Raw genomic sequence first — 19,256 nt, forward strand, 5'->3', positions numbered from 1 at the left:
ATATATATAAATCAAATTTAAACTTTATAGAAACACACAGTCACTGGATGATGTCATCAGTGATGTATACATATATATAATTTTTTATTTTTTTCATTTTAATCAATTAATTATTATTTAACCGTGAGATAAATTTTTATCGGTGTGAGCTAAGTGTCAAAATAGATCGGTAACAATACCACAGAGTGTGCCACGTAAAGTTGTTTTCATTTGCCTGATATGCCGCATAATTTGTTTTTTCTTGTGGTACTTTACTCTTACTTGCTGCAAAATTTAGTCAGCTCTCCTACAGAATGTGGTCCTTTTATGCTCCGTAGCTCTATTGAGTTTGAGTGTGATTCATTGAATGCATGCCCTATCTTTTGTAGTTGCACATTACATGTCAGTAAGCTGAAGGAGCCTTATGCTTTCTCAGAATCTAAATAATTGCATGTAATCTTACTGGGTTGTTGTAAAGGGTGTGTTTGCTTCTTATTTGTCTTCTTAGTGCTTCAGGCTGGCACACTTCAATCTGCCACTGAGGGTTTTCTCAAAAAGGGTTCTCTGCATTGGGCATTTTCAGCCTTCACCATCCCCAAGAAACTATAAGGGATGTTTTTGGAGGGTTTGGGTTATTTCCATGATGGTGTTCCATTGGGGTGTGCCTTGCAATGTTCCACCTAAAATATGCGTATTTAATATATGTCATGGATTGTCTCTATGGGACGGTTACAGTGGTGAATAGGGTCTCACAGCCAACTAGTAAATCTATGCCAGCTAAGGTGTGACATTTGCCAAATTTAAGGGTCTAGAGCATGGGTACTCGCAAACATTTTCTCAAGGACCACAAAGTTTGGTCTGTGATGTGACGAGGGTTGCATCAATGCCAGCAGGGTGGTGATTTGGGGGGGGAAAGGGTTCCAATAAGGTGGGTATAGGCTAGCTAAGCGAAGCATACACATCTAGTGGCTGAATTGCACAATGTGAAACCAGAAAACCTGAGATTAATCACAGCATCCCCACTTTACCAGTTTGTGTGGAATGAATAATCTGTTTGAATTTTGAAGATACTTTATCATATTTTTACACTTTAGCTGCAAGATAGCTTTGAAAATGAAGGTGTTCCTAAAATTAAGTTGTGCAGGACAACCTAGTTACTTACTTTTTTAATATCCAATCAACCTTTAAATAAAGGTGTGCCAGTGTATTTAACCTCTTTTAAATGTTAGTGCTGATTTCAGCAAACAGCAGCCCAGTGCTGCTGTTGATCCCGGGGGCGCATGTGAAGGTCAGAAGGGCCGCATGTGGCCCCCGAGCTGCACTTTGAGTATAACTGGTAACCCTAGTGCAGTGATAAAGGCTAGGCTGTTCTAGACTCATACAATGTGCTCTGATAAAGGATTTGGCAGGCTAGTGTCAAGAAGGATCCTTACTCTGGGCTCCTTATACATACACTGGTACAACTTATCTATAGGGATATAGTCTAAGCCCTGGTGAATTGTTGTGTGGGAAGTACCATACTGCTCCTATGAAGAGGGGTTCTCTTTCCCTAGTTTAACTCTTGTCACCATCAGTCCCAAACCACTAATTCCTGTTTCCATGTACAAACACGCCATAAGATCCATACTTCCAGGCCCTAGTTATTTGTCTCCCTGCGTCCTTCTTTTCTTTAGACATGGTGAACCTCTTGATTTTTTATCTACTGATCTCAGTCCAGGATCACACCTGGGACCTGTGGGGAAAAGTATGGTATCAACCCAGAAGAGCCGTGTCCTTGATTTTAGTTATCTTCTCTTCATTTCTATATTCTACGTGCCACCCATACTGTGCAGGAAAATTCTGCAGCTAGATCAATGCTGGAAAAGTCGACAATTAGATCTAGTGCATACTCAAAACAGCGTAGCCACGGGAGTGAGTTGGCAGGTGTGTGGTGTGCACTGGTACACTTGAAGAAGAGCAAAGTGAAAGAGGCAGTACAGGGTGCATATAGTGTATGCATGCAATCAGATGTTGTGGTGTCTAGTGGGGGGTGCGCTGTATAGTGTGAGAATGAATGCAATAACACAGGGAAGCAAATTATCATTATGAATAGTTGCTTGGATGATAATTTAATGGAGTATGTGTGTAATATCTTGTGGAGATGTATTGTGTTGTAGGGCATGTGGGTTGGAGGGTTGAGTTGGCTGGTGGTCTTATGTCATGAGGGTATGTCCTGTTATGTGCTGTGTTCATGGAAGGTCCACCAATTCAATGTAAAATGTCTCAGTTGCTGAGCTGCATTAAATTCCTAGCTGACCTCTCCCTGAATCAATTCCATGATAGTCCCACGCACAACTTAGACTCGATCCTTGACCTAATTATCTCCAACCCCAACTCCATTTATCTCGAATCTATTCTTCCCTGTGACTGGTCCGACCATCACTATATCAATTTCTGTATCCTTGAAAGCTGGAACTCCAAAAGATCACAACCAATAAAACAAAAACAGTGGAAAAGTCTGCTCCATAATACAAACGTTGATGAGCTCATATCTTGCTGCAATATCTCCCTACCGCCGCCTACAAACATGGCCGACGTTCACGACCTCACTGAGCACTATAATAACGCCATGATGTCTACCCTGAATGCAACTGCCCCCTCCCAACTAAAAAGAATACCCATTAAAGACTCCAAACCATGGTCCAATAACAGCGTAAATGCTGACAGACACAGCTTGAGATTATCAGAACGAGCCTGGAGATCGTCTCCATCCACGGCTATCTAAAATTGCTAAGACTAAAAAGAAGTAGATACAACAAACTCGTCAGAACGTCAAGAAACCTTCTTCAAAGCCCAACTGGACAAAGCCAAAAATCGCCCGAAACGGCTTTTTGAGCTGATTAATTCACAATCCAATAACACCTCTATCCAATCTCCATACGTCTCCAGCACTCAACCAAACTGTGATGCTGTTGCTGACTTCTTCCTCAGTAAGGCGAGCAAGATCAAATCAGATCTCAAGTCTGCTCTAATCAAACTTGCACCCTCCCCTGACTCCTCTTTTCCTACACCCCTCCGCCCACGACGACCTGTCTCTCCTCCAAAACACAATGCCTCCTGGAGTCAATTCACAACCCTCAATAACACTGCCATCCTCAACATACTCTCGACCCTGAAACCTTCTAATCACTTCAGTGACCCCCCTTCCCCCAAACTTCTTCAAAGAAATTATAGGATTACTAGTCCCGCTCTTGTCCAAGATCATCAATGCCTCTCTTCTACAAGGTGAGATCCCTGACTGCCTGAAGGCTGGCCTTGTGCTCCCTATTCTCAAAAACCCCACGACGGACCTTGAAGACCTGAATAACTACCGACCAATCATAAACATCCCTACCCTTGCAAAACTCCTGGAGAAATGTGTACATGAACAACTATGCAAACACATTGATCAATTCCAACTTCTCGATTAATTCCAATCAGGCTTTCGTGCGGGCACAGCACTGAAACGGCCATCACTCATATAGTGGATGATGCTCTCACTCTTCCTGACCAGAATAAAACCTGCCTACTAATACTATTTGATCTCTCATCTGCATTTGACACTGTCAAATATGACAATCTACTGAACCTCTTGGATTGCAGGATGGGGCTACTGGGCATGGTCCTTAAATGGTTTGCCTCTTTTCTCAACAACAGAATGCAAAGAGGCAAATCCAATCAATCTCTATCCAGCTCCAGTCCTGTACTCTGGGTGTCCCCCAAGGTTCCTCACTCTCCCCTCACGCTCTTTAACCTTTTCATTGAACCACTGACTGTAATCCTCAAAGCATCCAACATACAATATCACATGTATGCGGATGACACCCAACTGTACATGAAAATATCCTCCCCCGAAGACATCAAGTCACTCAACGGAACCTTGCTCAAAACCCTAAATTGGCTAACTACCAACCACCTCAAACTAAACACCCTCAAAACGGAATTCCTCCTCATCTCACCCACTAAGCAAAGCCCCACTGAGGTGAAATATCTAAGTAACCTCACTGCTCTCAACTGCACACCACACATAATTGACTCCAAGAGCACATCAGAGCATCTACCAAAGGAGCAAACTTCCAACTGAGCATCCTAAGAAAACTCAAACCCTACCTTCCCCAAGATGACTTCAAATTGGCGATGCAAGCATTAGTCATCTCTAGACTAGAATATGGCAATGCTACTCTATGTGGACTGCCAAAACTCAGCTTAGCCCCCCTCAGAGCTTAACTTAATGCAGTGACCAGACTCATCACCGGTTCCAAGAAAACCAACCACATCTCTCCAGACCTGAAATTGTTCAACTGGCTTCCATTTGAGGCAAGGATCCACTTAAAAATTGCATGACCCACAGAGCCCTACACTTCAATACCCTCCTCTACCTGAAAAACAAGCTCAAACTCTCTGGCTGCAATCGGCCCTCAAGGAGCACCAACACACTGCTGCTTAAGCCTACGAAATTTTTTAAAAACTGAAAACATACAATCGTACATTCTCTGACATTGTCTCGAGAATCTGGAACTCCTTACCAGCGGAAACAAGACTGATTCCCTCAACATTTGCCTTCAAAAGGGAAGTAAAGGCCCTTCTAATGAACAATGCGCTGAACTAGAAGTTTTTCTCCTCCTGCCTCCGATCCTGTTTAGCTGTCGCCTGCCACTTTGTCATTTTGTTCCTGCTGTATATTGCTTTTCTTGTTCCTGTTGTATATGTTTTTTTCTTTCTTTTCGCCTACAGCTATCATCCTATGTCTCCCGCAACCCATATGTAAAGCGCTCTGATACCCGCTTTAATCATGTTCGAGCTATACAAAACTTTTAAAATAAATAAATGGCTCAAAATGGTTTGGAACAGAGTGATCTAGTTGTGCAGTGCATGTAGTGCACAAATCTGTGCAGTTCTGTAATGTGGCAAAGTTTGTTTATGTGTAAGGAATTCTATAATGTGAAATGAAGGGATGTGCCACTTTTTAAAGGTGTGCAGTTACTGTGTGTTATGGTGTGACGATGTGTGGGGTGTTATGGTGTTAAGAGGTGTGGTAAGTGGAATCTACTGGACGATGTGAGGTAGTGTATTGTGGATGTTGTTTGGTGCAGTGTGGTACTGTAGACTTGTGTGAAATGTGTAGTATGGTGCAGCGAGTTTTGATTTTGCATGTTGTGGTCATAGAAGGCCTGCTATTTTGTGTAGATTTGTTGTATGATGTATGGTTTCTTTTTTGCTGTGCTGTAGGTGGTGTAATGGGATATGATTAGGTGTTATCTTTGTGTGAGGTGATTTGAGTGATATGCTACTGCAAAATGTGCAGTGATATGATGAAGTTGGGGGTGTTGTAGTATGATATTGAATTAACTAGAATTGGTACTTGTTTCTTACTCAGTCGAGAGTTTTAGGTGTGGAATGTTGCCTTGAAGTTGATGTGGTTTGACGGACCTGAGGTGTTACCATAACATCTTCATAGTCTATGGTTTAATTTAGTGATTCTTACTTGGAACGTTGTAAATGGTTCGAACTGGGCAATTAAGGAAGGGAATGAACGGAGCTGATTGTGAATTCTCCATACTGCCGCTTAAGGCTTCTGTTCAAATACAAAAAAATACATTATTAAATGCATTCACTGGAAAATCTGTTATGAGAGCACAACAATTTTGGCGACGAGGTGACATGTCAGCAGAAGCCCAGCATGGACTAAGTCTTCACTGAGTGCGGTGCACATAAATTTGAACCTCTTTTTGGAATAACATATGAACCTCTTTACGGGATCCATCTGCTCCAGGAAGCATTGCACTTGAGGATGAGGGATAATTGGAGGAGGTCCCAAAGGTGATGTAGCGATCAGTGCTTATGAAGCGACGGACAGACAGTCCAGGCAAGTCCACATCATAATGCCAATCTTCACGCAAGTACTGTTTTCGTTCTACATAAGCAAAGAGCGGTGCTAGTAGACCTACACAGGGATTCCCTCAAATAGTTATTACAGGTGAAAGAAAAATACACTATTTAAATGATCAACCCCCCACACACACACACGTTTGTGCTGATGCTGCTTGGTTTAATCTGAAGTGCACTGAGGTCAGTTGAACAGGACCTAGTCCATTTGCTCTGACCCCTCCAACTGTATGTGCGATTGGCTAATACATGATTGCTATATATTTAAATTGCCTATGAGACCCAAGTATATGGTACAAAGTGTACCCAGGGCTGATAAGTGGACTGCAGCCCGTATTGTGACACAGCTGCAGTGAGAGAATCAGTGGCGTAGCTAGACATGTTGCCGCCTGTTGCGGTACCTCTGGTGGTCGCCTTGTGGCAGCCATATGTAAGAGCGAGGGGGCTGCTGGCGATTCCTGCGGCAGCCACCCCGAGACAGCCACAGTTAAGAGCGGGAGTGCCTCCAAGACTCGTGCCGTTCGTGGCAGACCGCCCCCTCCCCGCCCCCCTCTTGCTACACCACTGGCCAGAGTGAACACATGGCTCAGGGTCTGCCACTGAAGCCTAGCCCAGCAGATGTTAAACCAACCTGACATGGCAAAATAAAGCCTCTTGCCAAGACCAACCCTTCCATTTTAATAATTACAATAGGGAAGACCTTAGAATCCCATAAGGTGGCATGCTAAATCTTAAAAAGAAGGAGATGATTCATTTATGTTTTACTTATCCTGACAGTGGATATTCGCAATTGTCATTTTCCCTGTAGCAAGGCTAGTAGTCCCATTGGATTACAGTAGCCCAACAAATAAGTGCTATCTTCATTCGGAACTACGAAATATAATGCATAGTGCGGAATTATGATTTAAATTGATTTAAAGGAACTATTAATATTAAGGTGGCTTTAGAAACTCACCACTTTCTTGCCCCAAAGTTCTAGTAGCCATATTTGATTAATGAAAGCCACCTGCTGCCCTTCTGCTAGGAGGTGTGATTGGTTCCCAGGAAAGGTGAACAAAAGACCTATTGGTGGGAGGAGGTGTGACCTCTTTCTGACAAGATGGCCCGAGGGCTGTGGTCGCAGATGGCCCAACTTCAAAAAGCCAGATGCCTCTGTTAGGCAAATGCAAGTTACACCTTAGTTTGCCAGCTCCTTTAAATAAGTACAGGCTGGCATCTCTCCCAGGGGGAAAGCCTGTTGAAGAACTGGCTTTCTAGGGGGTGGGGGGGGGGGGGGGTGACTTGTACTGGACACACCTCAGAGCTGTGCCCATAGCTCTGACCCAGAAAAGCAGGGTCCCAACACCTTGGATTGTGGCAAAGAGATGCACTATGGTATTTTTATGTGACAACCCCACAAGAAATTATGTAAGATTGGGTAGGATTGCCCAGTGAGAACTTTGCCATCATTGGTTAGGGAGCCCCCCCCCCCCCCCGCCTACAAACTCAAAATTGGCACCCCTGACTTCCAGCCTCAGAGCACTACTGGCTTTGGAAAGAACAGAAGAAGAACTGCACCTGCTGAACCTGTGGATCTCAGAACGAAAGGCTGCAACAAAGAAGAGTGTGCCTGCTGAACGAAGACAGGACTTCAGAAAGGGATGAGCTCTGCCTTCTGTCGACTCAGTGGAAAGAAGCCCCAAGGGCTGGACCTGCCCACACTTGTGCTAAGGACCAGTGAGTGGACTCCAAGGGTGAGTTGGCTAGCTTCCTGTTAAGCTGCCTTAACAGGACCCTTAGCTATTGCTAAAGTGTATTCTTTCTCCCCACAGAACTGCAGCTTCTGAGCCTAAAGCTGAAACATAAAGTTTTTGGCACATAATCAGATGCACCACCACTACTTTGCTGGTTATCAGGTATCACTACTGGCTTTGGAAAGAACAGAAGAAGAACTGCACCTGCTTAACCTATGGATCTCAGAACGAAAGGCTGCAACAAAGACGAGTGTACCTGCTAAACGAAGACAGGACTTCAGAAAGGGATGAGCTCTGCCTTCTGTCGACTCAGTGGAAAGAAACCCCAAGGGCTGGACCTGCCCACACTTGTGCTGAGGACCAGTGAGTGGACTCCAACGGTGAGTTGGCTAGCCTCCTGTTAAGCTGCCTTAACAGGACCCTTAGCTATTGCTAAAGTCTATTCTTTCTCCCCACAGAACTGCAACTTCTGAGCCTAATGCTACAACATCAAGTTTTTGGCACATAATCAGATACACCACCACTACTTTGCTGGTTAGTAGGTATCACTACTGGCTTTGGAAAGAACAGAAGAAGAACTGCACCTGCTTAACCTATGGATCTCAGAACGAAAGGCTGCAACAAAGACGAGTGTACCTGCTAAACGAAGACAGGACTTCAGAAAGGGATGAGCTCTGCCTTCTGTCGACTCAGTGGAAAGAAACCTCAAGGGCTGGACCTGCCCCCACTTGTGCTGAGGACCAGTGAGTGGACTCCAACGGTGAGTTGGCTAGCCTCCTGTTAAGCTGCCTTAACAGGACCCTTAGCAATTGCTAAAGTCTATTCTTTCTCCCCACAGAACTGCAACTTCTGAGCCTAATGCTACAACATCAAGTTTTAGGCACATAATCAGATACACCACCACTACTTTGCTGGTTAGTAGGTAGCCTTGTACTCCTGTGCAGAACCAACACTTCCACTGGACTTCTGGATTTCATCTGTCTGTCGACACTGAACCAAAAGCCGGGCCCACGCTGCAGAGGATCCCACCGATGAGTCTGTCGATGAGAAAAATAACCTGAAAAGTTTAAAGTGCAATGTCAAAGTTTGAGAGGTACCCACCTGACCCCTGCATCTAACCCATGTTCCTTCAGTGTCAGCCTGTAACTTTGACTTTGGCCCAAACCCTCACTTTCGAAGCTCATGGACTACTACTACAAGTGACAAGCAGTGATTTATAACATTTTTTGAGTGAGTTACAGTGAATTATGAAAACCTTCCAAAATCATAACTCTGGTTCCCTTCATCGTATTTTTTTTGTTCTAGTGTCTATTTAAAGATAAAAATGTATATTATTTCCTATAAATTCCAGTGCTATTTTTATTGTGTTGTATCTCCTAGTTATTCTGCTACCTAAAAGTGCTTTACACTTGTTTTCCTGCTCTGTGATTCAATTGTGAGGCGGGCGGGTCCAGAGAGAGCAGGGAGAGAGAAAAGCCCGCTGTGCACACCGAACCAGCCCGCCGAACCGGCGGCCACTGGTTGCTTGGAGAGCCCCTGATGCAGTGTGCAGTGGAGAGGAGATGGGCTAGGAGGCAGATGACAGGAGAGAAAGCAGTGAATTGGGAGTCCACCGAAACCTGCCAACGCCAAACACGCAGCCAACACCACTATGGGCCCCGAGTTCTGGCTGACAGCTGTAAGTGGCCACTCTGGCTTTCTGTGCTGGTGGATAGAGTTGCCCCTGGGAGGAGGACGGGAGTCACAACCCGTGGGTGGACTTGGCCACACCACTGTGTTGGCAATGTGGGTACTCTCTGCCTGCTGGGACACATTGGTGAGCAAAGTAAGTTTAGGTGCTGCACAGATGGGGTCCGCAGGTGAGAGGAAGGGTTCCCCATGGGTTAGTTTATTGGGCCCGAGAGTATGGACAGAGGGATCCAACTGGGTTCAAGAAGGCATGGAACTGGAATGTGCCCCCGCTGTTGCGGGCCAGGGTCCATGTTCTATCGCCCCAATCAGGGTAGTCCATCAAGGTATTGATTGGTCTCCACTGACTTTGAGCTCTGCATCTAACATCTTAATTTTTATGTCCTAATGTCATGATGTCATGATTCATGTTGTTGTATGCCTTACTAAGACCAAATAACAAATATAATTTCAGGACCTGCATAATGTGCGCAGTGAGGATGTTCTTGTGACATGTGCTGCCTATAAGTCTTTATCTTATTGCACTGTGATGTTATTACAATTGCCGAGTTAGCAAAGTGATTTATGTCTTATGTGACTGTGGTCTATGGGGCACATGCATCAAGCCTTTTCCCGTTCACAAATGGGCCGATCTGCAGAATCTGCCTGTTTGCGAATGGAAAAAGGCCTTTTCCTATGCATGTACGTTTTGGCATTCGCAATTTAGGTAATTGCAATTTTTTCCGATTACTTAAATTGCGAATGTATTTAGGGAATCACCATCAGCGATTTCCGAATGTCGATGCATGTAGCCTTTCCTAAATGCCAACTGTACATTTAGGAAACGCTAATTACCATCAACTTAACGTTGATGGTAAAATGTGCATGCTTTAAAAAATGCATAAAAATGCATTTTTCAAAGTGCCACGTAGCTTTACATGTGTAGACTTATCTTTTTTTGTGGGGTGCTTCAGGGGGGCCTTAGACCGCCGGGCACCCTTGGATTTGCATTTGCGATTACCAATTTGGTAATTGCAATAAGCAAATGCAATACCATTCATGCCTATAGGCCTTTAGGCCCATCCGAATGAATGGTGTCACTTTACCTAACAGTGATTCATCATTTTCGAATCGCTATTAGGTAATGTTAAGGAATCGCACATCTGTTTGCGATTCCTACATGCATAGCATTTTGCGATTCCCAAAAAGCGAATCGGGACAATTCGCTATTTGGAAATCGAAAAATGCAGGCTTGATGCATGTGCCCCTATGTGCTTTATTTACAATATATGAGATATTTGTATATACTGCTGTTTGGAGTCTCTTTTGTGGTGTATTTAGTGTGTCACTGATGTGCGGGTGTGTTGCGCAAATGCTTTACGCATTGCCTCTGGGATAAGCCCGACTGCTTGTGCGAAGCTACCAAGTGGGTGAGCAGGGGCTATCTTGGGGTGTAATTCCCTTACCCTGACTAGAGTGGTGGGCTCTGCCTGGCTTAAGTACATACCCTAGCCAACCAGAAACTCAATTTCTAACATGGAGAAACCAAATGTCATTACATTTTAGACACAGAGCACATGTACTGGTCACCAGTGATAATGTACCTAGAGTCCTAAAACCAGCAAAAACGAAGTTCAGCACATAGTCAAAAACAAAAAGACCGGGGAAACCATGCCAAAATATGTCAGATATACCAGTCAACCACCAAACCAATTTCTCACGTGCAGATTTTGGTGTTATTTTTTATTTGAATCCAAAAGATTGGAGTCTGGGGTAACTGTTTTACAAGATTATGCAGACTATCACTTGTTGATGGTGGGGAATTCCAAGAAGAAAGCAATAGTGTATGATAGGCGCCAAAACCAGCCTCATTGTCCATGGAATTTGAGAGTGGAAAAATAGAAAAAGTAAGCCGTTAAACGCATTTAAGTTTTGCAGAATTAAAACCCTTGGGTCTTGTCCCCAAGAAATAAAAGTATCATTGAAAGGTCATGGTGATGGCTTAAATAGTTTTTTTAATAAGTGAATGGGAAAGAAACATTTAAATATGTGCTTCAGGTCTATGTAACAAAAACATCCTGAACTCTTTTATATTCTATAGAATTAGTTCTTTTTTCAAGGTTGTTCTTTTTAGAGTATAGTAGAATATATTAGTCATTGTGCTCTGTTCTTAAAAGTTTTTCATTGCTACCTCTCCATCTTGAGTTAGGTATAGGTGAATAATTATTGCACCAGGTGCTGCTCTCAACCTGGGGCTTAACATTTCCAAGGCTGTTGATAATACCATATGCCGAAAGATAAAAGTGAGCTGGCTTCATCCCCTTCTCTAGGGTATTCTGTACTTGAAAATCTTATTAGGGATTCTTAAGTCGTTGAATTATCACATGAAGATTTGTTAATAGAGTTTAGAGAAGCAATGTTAAAGTGATGATTAAAAAAGCAGTGGGGGCTTTACATTTTAAAGAAGATGGAAGCCATCGTCCTAAAAGTGTGCGCTTTATAGTGGTTTCAAATGCAGCAATGATGGCAAAATAGTGGAATTATTTGCTGCCATTCCACGCCCATCTTTTACATGGATTTCTTTTTTATCCTTAGGACGGATGGAGCTCAAATTATAGAATAATATAGGGAAGTGGGAGCCAGTGTCTTGATATATGTATATGTACTCTTTGTAAGAATGGAATCTAGGCCTTTAAACAGGTTCTTGTGGCGTGCACCATGTTGTTAATCCCTGGAAACAAATATATTTGGCTAATGCTTCTCTGCCACAATGTATGAGCAGTTTATCAAGCAGTGTTTTTTAAACATAAACCTCCAATATTGATTAAAAGTTTTGAATTTTAAAGGCGTTCTTAGCTATATAGTTTGTTTAATTTTGATCATCCAACTGGTATTGTGTATTACTTAAGTACATTTGCCGATCACTTAATGAACTCAATAGCAAGTTTTAAATAAACTGAACTAACCAATTTGCTCTGTAAAAGTAGGTTAAAAATGTAATTGTCAAGTCCTAGTCATTTATAAATGTGATGTTACTTTGGAGTAATTTCTGAACTTAATTACAAATTTACATGTGGAAAACATATTTGTGATTCATTTTTAAAAAGCATACCGTCAATCAAAAATATTCTTTTTACTTGTATGTGCCACCATATTGCTTTTTAAAACATGATCACCAATCATATGCACCATGTAGGCTTTGTAATGTGTCACAAATAAGTGCAGTTGCCTTCATATTTGATTCCTAATACCATCTTCTTTAGTTTCAACTATAAATAGCAATTTCATGAGCATGTAGCTTCTTTGGGTCCTTCTGTAGCCACAGATGTTATATTTTTTGCCCATCACGTATGTACATTAGTCCATAGTATGCAAATTATTAAATGTTTATATGTGCATGGATTGTGATCTAAAGTGAACTCTCCTATTATCTAAAACATTTATTGCTTTTCCTTCACAGACAAGTAGATGTACACGTATGCTCACTTTAGATATGAGAACATATATTGTGTGCATGTATTTACATTCGTAGGCATACCAAAGATTGTATCTAAGCTTTGACTATAAAATAAGACTGTTCCCTTTTACATGGTGGATGTTATCGGGGTATGAAAAATTCCTTAAATGTCACTACATGTGATGTATTTGCAAATTACATATGCTAATTACCGGCCCCACAAATGCTTTTTTCTAATGGTATAATCCTATTTTAGGAGTCCGTAAACTTTTATCGACTTCTAAAATGAGATTGCTAGCCCATCCCAATTCGGTATTTGGCAGGGATATGTTGTGGGCATTGATTGTAAATACCGTAATCTGGTTGCCGACATTACAAAGTTACTTATTTGTGTGGTAACCCTTTACCAAAAGAGAAAGTGTCGCTCTGGGAACCCTTGCCCTTTGTGAATGTAAAACAAGCATTTGCAACGCATTAAGTCTCACATTACTGAAAGTTTGAGCTGTTGGCATTGCTAATAATAATGCTCTAACTTTCACTACCGCGAGACCTATTGCATTGTAAATGCTTGTTTTTTTATGGCAGGTTCATGCGCTAAGCATTTGACTGTATGTTACCAGTGGGCGAGTGGCGCATAACAAAAGAAATGCATGGCCGCCATTCTTGAACAGGAGGCATGCCACGCCAGCTTCATTGACAATCTGTGGCTTCCCTGGCGTCCGTGTTGTTAATAGGAAAGTGGGCCTAGTGTTAAAACCTAAAACCTGTGACCTGGGAGACTGCGCAGGCGCCATTGTTAAGTGTGTCTTGCCATTGGGGGAGCCATGCATAACAATAGAAATGCGCTTCCGCCACGCTTTAAAGCATGAATTTTAAAAAAACATAAAATAAAGTGTGGCGCTGCTTTCCCAAAAATATATTATAGTGTGAGCAGCAATCTTGAACATGAAGTGTACCACACCAGCTTAATTTACAATCTGTGGCTTCCCTGGCACCACTGTTGTTCATAGGAAAGCGGGCGCTGTGCTAAAACCTAAAGCGTGGCGCCTGGGAGAGGAACGGGGATCCGTGGCTGTGACATGCGAGACCACACGGCCGCCATTGTTGAGTGTGTGTTGAAGTGGGCGAGCCGCGCATAGCAAAAGAAATGCACAGCCTTCATTCTTAAACATGAAGCTTTTGCACTGTTGAAAAAAAAAACATAAAGCTTGAATTAAAAAAAAATAATTCATAATAAAGTGTGGCATGCTGCACTGCTTTCCAAAAAATATATTATAACGAGAGCAGCGTTAATGGCCCAGTTGCCATAAAGCAAAAACCAGTAGATAAAGCAAGGAGTACCGCACTGCTTAATAAAAGCAGTTGCACGGGAGCATGTTGCTGTAGCAGGAAGTCATTTAAGGAAATAGTGCTCACAGACTTTAAATAAAACATACAGAGTAACAACACATGCTACAGGTGCAGTCCTCATGGGGGGTTACAAAAGGGGGTACTAAGGAGGGACTGCTAAGCCTATTCACAAATCAAAAGCCATCATTTACTAAGGACAATAAGAGGAGCCAATTCAAAAGGTGGGCGGAAAATGGGCAGAGCTTCAAGTCCATACCTGAATACAGCATGTCTTGAAGAGACAGCGCAAGGGCTGCCTAGGGGAGACCTCAAAGGTTTGTTGGAGGGCAGACAGTAGCGAACACTCAAACATAAAAAGTACATTTTTTTAAATGAAGACCCATTTTCTTCAAGGGAATGATGAGCTGCATACTCACAAACATGTTAGGCCACGATCCCTGTAAAGGCCACTAACTGGAGTGTGTCGCAATCTGTATTAATTAATATTCATGCAATAGGCAGTGCTTAATTTGACCCGGTGGTTGCCAGTGGGGGCCACCAACACTCATGTTTGAGGACTGCCTCTTATTTTTCTGCATCAGACATTTACTGAGAGCAAGAGAGGGAAAACACACCAAGGAGAAAGACAAAGAAAGAGAAAAACTGAAAAAAATGTATGAAGGTAGAACGCAGGACCCTGCATGGGTGAGATAAAGGGGCAAATCTGGGAGTGGATTAAAACAGCGTGAGGTGGATTCAAGACAATGCAGCCTTGGTATTTGGTGCACCAACATATAATAGCACAAGCTACTGGCTTCTGAGCAGAGATTTTGGGACCAGCACGCATTCTTTAAAAAATTAAGCACTGGCAATAAGCTGGCACATGGCCCACTCTGAATCTGAATTCTAGGAACCGACCTACGAATTAATACGTTGTATACTGGTCGTAGAAATACTGGTTACAAATTGCAACAGGCATTCTGTGATTAGTATTCAGTACATCCCGACTGAGATCTTTAGGTTGGAAGTGCAGGTTAATTTGAAGAGGTTTCCAACTCAGAGCCTTCATTTAAAGTAGAGTTCACCCATTTAAAGGAACAACGCTGACTTTTTTCACTGGCCAAGCTGTACTTTCAGCTGGGAAGTGCCAGCACTACTCAGCAGGGCTGATTTACATTGGTGCGACAGGTGGCAGTAGGTAGACTAAGTAGCAGGGCAACAACATTTCTAAATTGGCTAGTGATGTGTAATATTTCTATTAAGAAAGCTATGCTTTGAACACATCTCAGTTATTGGTAACCTGTTACCAACTTTCTCGACTTTTATGCGTGATTCCTTGCAAACTGACTGGAAATGTTTCCTCCAGCATGTCAGTAATTACTCCCAAGTGCTAGTCGGGGCTGAAAATTGATGTTCTGTTTTCTTGTGACTCAACACACTATTTTGCTTGCCCTTTCAAACGGAATAGGTGTTGGCAATTTTTTTGTTTCTCGCAACAACTGAAAAGGAGTGTGAAAATAATGATTTTAAAGGGAACCTCAAGATGCTGGACACTTTGAGGACTGCAGGGATTACTACAAGTAGTAACTGGCGAGAACTTTGTACTTCCCATGTCTTAATTTCAATTCACTGTATTAGCTCTTCTCAGCAGGGCTGCCACTCACTGAATACAACAGCACTAATGGTACTTCACTCAGTGTCATGCTTTGACTGGGAAGGTACCGGCAGGGCGGTCCTAGAACTTGTGGGGCCCTGGGCGAAAGGAAAAATGTGAGGCCCCTCTGATTTGAATGTGACATCACAAGAATTTACATCATAGAAAACTAGGACTATTGATCATCTTTGTCATTGCTGAAGAGACCTATGGCATATGTACAACAGAATGGAGAAGTATAGCATCAAGCAAACATTGATAACATCACGCTTCGGCATTCTGAAAACGCAGGGCTGCACCATATTTTCAAGAATATGATGCAGCCCTGTGTTTCCCCTGCGCTGGCGCTAAATTTAGCTGCCTAACGCCAACGCAGGCACCCTTGCACCATAGTGCAAGGGTGCCTGTGTTGAAGGGAATCTTGAAATGCTGTTTTGTAACTTCTATGTGTGCTGCTTAATGCAGCACACATTAAAGTTGCAAAACAGCATTTTTTTTAAATGATTAGTTATGTGCAGGAAGGGGGTCCTTCCTGCACATAAACTACCATAGGCAATTTGCTGTTTCTATGTGTGCTGCACAAGGGGCATAGGATTGGATAGCAACTCTTTAAATAAACAAAGCCTGGGGAGGAGGCAAGCGGTTGATAGCAGAATAGTTTTGTGAGTTGCATTCTGGCTGTGTAACTGCAGATCAGGAGTTTGAATGTATGCAAGGCACAATCGTCCTTCCTGGGTCCATTATATGAGCGTCATTAAATAGTATAATAGTATCTACTTAGAAAAAGTGAATTGAAACACTATTATATGTAAGTGATAATTCAAATGACAGCTAAAAATACCTTTGAAACACCACTACATAGGTATTGTGTGTTTCACCACTGCGTTAATACCCAATGAGTTGAGTGCATCTTAACATGCTAAATATTCTAGGCAAAAGATCAGAATAACATCACTGTTACCAAGCATTGGCATAGGTCTCGCCTATAAGAACTTTTGGCTTTGGCAATGTGTATGTGCTGTGTTGTACAACAGTGTGGCTGCTCTTCAGCATGGTTAAAAGTTAGTGGCATGGAGTAGCCTTGAGGGGAGTGGTAGGAGTAGTGTCATAGGCTGGATTTGTTGGAGAAGAGCGTTGTTGAGTGGAGTAAGGGGGAGTAGAGTGTCATATAGTTGAGAATGGGGAGTAGAGTTCAGTGGTACAGTGGCAGAGAGTGTTGTAGAGTGCAGAGTCGTGGAGTGTGGTAGAGTGGAATGGGGTGGAATGGGGTGGAGTGGATTGAGATAGTGAGTGAATTGGATTGTAGTAGATTGGGGCTGAGTGAGGTCGATTAATTTGATTGGAGTTGGGTGGATTGAAATGGGGTGAGGTAGATTGGATTGAGGTGGATTGGAGTAGGGTGAATTAAAGAAGGGTGTATTAGATTAGTTTGGGGTGGATTGGATTGGATTGGGGTGTTTTGGAGTGGGGCGAATTGTTTTGGATTGGAGTGGGGCACACTAGATTGGTGCAGATTGGAGTTGGGCAGATTGTTTTGAATTGGAGCTGATTGGAGTGGGGCAGATTGGAGTGGAGCTGATTGGAGTGGGGCACATTGTTTTGGACTGGAGTGTGGCAGATAGCTTTGAGTTGAAGTGGGGCAGATTGTTTCAGGTTGGAGTGGGGCAAATTGTTTTGGATTGAGTGAGGCAGATTGTTCTGGGGAAGATTTTTTGGTATTGGAGTGGGGTTGATTGGATTGCAGTGGGATGGAATGGGGAGGAGGTGGGTTGGATTGGGTTGAGGTGAGCTGGATTGGATTGGAGTGGGGTAGATTGGATTGGGGTGGGTTGGATTGGTGGGGGGTGGATTGGATTGGAGTAGGGTGGATTGTGGTGCATTGGAGTGAAGTGAATTAGGATTGAATGAGTGAACTGTGGTGTGGCAGATTGGAGTGGGCGGATTGGAGTGGGGTGGATTGTAGTGGGGCAGATTGTTTTGGATGGAGTGGGGCAGATTGGAGTGGCACAGATTGTTTTGGATTGGATCGGGCAGACTAGAGTTGTGCAGATTGGAGTGGGGCAGATTGTTTTGGAGTCGGGCAGATTGGAGTGGGGCAGATTGAAGTGGAGCTGATTGGAGTGGGGCACATTGTTTTGGACTGGAGTAGGGCAGATCATTTTGGATTGGAGTTGGGCACATTGTTTTAGATTGAGTGGGGCAGATTGTTGTGGGGAAGATTTTTTGGGATTGGAGTGGGGTGGATTGGATTGCAGTGGGATGTAATGGGGAGGGGTGGATTAGATTGGGTTGAGGTGAGATGGATTTGATTGGAGTGGGGTAGATTGGATTAGGGTGGGTTGGATTGCTGTGGGGTGGATTGTGATACATTGCAGTGAAGTGAATTAGGATGGAATGGGTGGACTGGGGTGTGGCGGATTGGAGTGTGGCGGATTGGAGTGTGGCGGATTGGAGTGTGGCAGATTGGAGTGTGGTGGATTGGAGTAGGGTGAATTAAAGAAGGGTGTATTAGATTAGTTTGGGGTGGATTGGATTGGGGTGGATTAGATCGGATTGTGGCGTTTTGGAGTAGGGCGAATTGTTTTAGATTGGAGTGGGGCAGACTAGATTGGTGCAGATTGGAGTGGGGAAGATTGGAGTGGAGCTGATTGAAGTGGGGCACATTGTTTTGGACTGGAGTGTGGCGGAAAGCTTTGAGTTGAAGTGGGGCAGATTGTTTTGGGTTGGAGTAGGGCAAATTGTTTTGGATTGAGTGAAGCAGATTGTTGTGGGGAAGATTTTTGGGGATTGGAGCAGGGCAAATTGGATTGCAGTGGGATGGATTGGAGAGGAGGTGGATTGGATTGGGTTGAGTTGATGTGGATTGGAGTGGGGTAGATTGGATTGGGGTGGGTTGGATTGCTGTGGGGTGGAATGGATTGGAGTAGGGTGGGTTGTGGTGCATTGGAGTGAAGAGGATTAGGATTTAATGGGTGGACTGGGGTGTGGCGGATTGGAGTGTGGCGGATTGGAGTGTGGCGGATTGGAGTGTGGTGGATTTGAGTGTGGTCAATTGGAGTGGGGAGGATTGGAGTGGGTCAGATTGTTTTGGATAGAGTGGGGCAGATTGGAGTGGCACAGATTGTTTTGGATTGGATGAGGCAGACTAGAGTTGTGCAGATTGGAGTGGGGCAGATTGGAGTGGGGCAGATTGGAGTGGAGCTGATTGGAGTGGGGCACATTGTTTTGGACTGAGTAGGGCAGATTGTTTTGGATTGGAGTGGGGTTAATTGTTTTGGATTGAGTGGGGCAGATTGTTGTGCGGAAGATTTTTTGGGATTGGAGTGGGTGGATTGGATTGCAGTGGGATGTATTGGGGAGGGGGTGGATTTGATTGGGTTGAGGTGAGGTGGATTTGATTGGAGTGGGGTAGATTGGATTGCTGTGTGGTGGATTGGAGTGGGGTGGATTGTGATACATTGCAGTGAAGTGAATTAGGATGGGGGTGTGGCGGATTGGAGTGTGGCAAATTGGAGTGTGGCAAATTGGAGTG

The sequence above is a fragment of the Triturus cristatus genome, chromosome 4_2 (assembly GCF_964204655.1).
Source record: "Triturus cristatus chromosome 4_2, aTriCri1.1, whole genome shotgun sequence".
Classification (NCBI taxonomy): Eukaryota; Metazoa; Chordata; class Amphibia; order Caudata; family Salamandridae; genus Triturus; species Triturus cristatus.